The sequence below is a fragment of the Leptodactylus fuscus genome, chromosome 11 (assembly GCF_031893055.1).
Source record: "Leptodactylus fuscus isolate aLepFus1 chromosome 11, aLepFus1.hap2, whole genome shotgun sequence".
NCBI classification, from domain to species: domain Eukaryota; kingdom Metazoa; phylum Chordata; class Amphibia; order Anura; family Leptodactylidae; genus Leptodactylus; species Leptodactylus fuscus.
This window is the reverse complement of record NC_134275.1, coordinates 81,378,287-81,380,944: the sequence shown is the minus strand read 5'-3', so window position 1 is coordinate 81,380,944 and position 2,658 is coordinate 81,378,287. Positions and strand designations below refer to the sequence as shown.

At 36.9% G+C, this 2,658-nt stretch overlaps 1 non-coding gene across 1 annotated transcript; it reads left to right on the top strand.

Annotated features, from left to right (window-relative positions):
* The first annotated feature begins 2,211 nt into the window (after positions 1 to 2,211).
* On the top strand, positions 2,212 to 2,284 carry TRNAK-CUU (transfer RNA lysine (anticodon CUU)). Its single transcript has one exon. It is a non-coding gene; the product is annotated as a tRNA-Lys (tRNA).
* Positions 2,285 to 2,658: the final 374 nt, after the last annotated feature.

The window sequence follows — 2,658 nt, the reverse complement described above, 5'->3', positions numbered from 1 at the left end:
TCTATTACAGTAAGATTCTAGAGGAAGTGTAGGGGGAGAAATAAGTATGGAGGGTAAAATAACCATCTTTTTTGTTTTTTTTGTCTTTTACTATTTCCATAGTAATTGCACTTTATTAATTGATCAATAAGTTCGACTCCCCCCAATAACACAAGCAGAAGTTTTGGCATTTTGCTGGTCTGGAGTCTTCAGGATTTGCACACAATGCCAAAGAGGAAAGACATCAGCAATGATTTTAGAGACGCCGTTGTTGTTGCCCATCAATCCGAGATTCGAGATCTATCATGTAAAATTCTGAGAAAGATTATTCACAAGTGGAAAACAGTTGACAATCTTCTCAGCAGTGAACGTGCCAGGAAATTCAGCCCAAGGTCAGACTGTGCAATGCTAAGAGAAAGCAAAAAAACCCGAGAGCTACATCTCAGAATCTACAGGCCGCGGCACGCTCAGTGCTCATAACAGTACAAATAGTATAAGACTGAACAAGTATGGCTGCAGAGAAATCTTATCTATCTATCTATCTATCTATCTATCTATCTACCTACCTATCTTCTATCTATCTATCTATCTATCTATCTATCTATCTATCTATCGCCTATCTATCTATCTATCTATCTATCTATCTATCTATCTCCTATCTATCTATCTATCTATCTATCTATCTCCTATCTATCTATCTCCTATCTATCTATCTATCTATCTATCTATCTATCTATCTATCTATCTATCTATCTCCTACCTATCTTCTATCTATCTATCTATCTATCTATCTATCTATCTCCTATCTATCTATCTATCTATCTACCTATCTATCTCCTATCTATCTATCTATCTATCTATCTATCTATCTATCTATCTCCTATCTATATATCTATCTATCTATCATCTATCTATCTATCTATCTATCTATCTATCTATCTATCTCTCTATCTCCTATCTATCTATCTCCTATCTATCTATCTATCTACCTATCTATCTCCTATCTATCTATCTATCTATCTATCTATCTATCTATCTCCTATCTATATATCTATCTATCTATCATCTATCTATCTATCTATCTAGCTATCTATCTATCTCCTATCTATATATCTATCTATCTATCTATCTATCTATCTATCTATCTATCATCTATCTATCTATCTATCTATCTATCTATCTATCTTCTATCTATCTATCTATCTCCTATCTATCTATCTATCTATCTCCTATCTATCTATCTATCTATCTATCTATCTATCTATCTATCTCTCTATCTCCTATCTATCTATCTCCTATCTATCTATCTATCTATCTATCTATCTTCTATCTATCTATCTCCTATCTATCTATCTATCTATCTATCTCCTATCTATCTATCTATCTATCTATCTATCTATCTATCTCCTATCTATCTATCTATCTATCTATCTATCTATCTATCTATCTCCTATCTATCTATCTATCTATCTATCTATCTCCTATCTATCTATCTATCTATCTATCTATCTATCTCCTATCTATCTATCTATCTATCTATCTATCTATCTATCTCCTATCTATCTATCTATCTATCTATCTATCTATCTATCTATCTATCTATCTATCTATCTATCTATCTATCAGTTACTGCTGACACCTGGTGGACACTTGCCAGTGGGGACAGATTTATCCTTATTCCTTCTCGATTCTTCTTTGATTCCATTCTTGTGTCTTCTCTACTTTATATCAATCCCTTGTATATACTTTATTCCAGTATTTTCGCCCTTCCGGGTCACAGACTTGGGACTTACTGTAATTTTTCGGCGCAAAATACAGGAGTAAAGTATAACCGGCAAGAAGTGTCCTAAAGAAAGGGAAAGGAGTCTGAAGTGTGTGTTCTGGTGTTCTGACTTCTGGACTAGTCTGTGTAAATATACAGCAGGAACATTGTAGCCGTATCCTTGTGATCCTCCATATTAATGCCCTAAACCGAGCTTCTTAAAGGGACGCGGAGCCCAATATCCATGTTTGGACCATAAAATCATCTTATCTAGTGGACTGTCATTTTATTACCAAATCCTCTGTCTGAGTCTTGGATTATAAGAAAAGGCGTTCCCAATAACTGCAGGGCCGCCCCCACCCCTCCCCCATAGAAACTCCAAGTAACCTGACCGCACACTGAAGTCAGGGGGGAGGGGGAGGAGGAAGGCTTATGTAGATGGTGATGTAGCTTGGAGCAGTCTGTATCCAGCCCGGCTAGCTCAGTCGGTAGAGCATGAGACTCTTAATCTCAGGGTCGTGGGTTCGAGCCCCACGTTGGGCGGAAGTTTTTGCCATGTTGCTTTTTCAGAAATAAATTGTCTACGAAGCTTGTTACAGTATCTGTATAGCATTGTATACTCTCTAAGTAAAATATATACACAGTACACAGTATATATATACACACACTACTCGCCATGGTACACATGCACAGCGCCCCTTCAGTGCAAAAATCGTGTCCTTCTACTATCCCTCCGGTCAGAAAACACTTAGAAAAGTGTCGTTTGATGTTGTTTTTCCATGCAGAGGCAACCCGAAAAAACATGATTAACCCCTTGCAGCACCTTGATGTAACAGCATGTCTTGTAAGACTCCTAACGTAAGAAACAGTGTGAATATACTCTAAACTACCCCGACAACCGTCACCATTACAGGCAC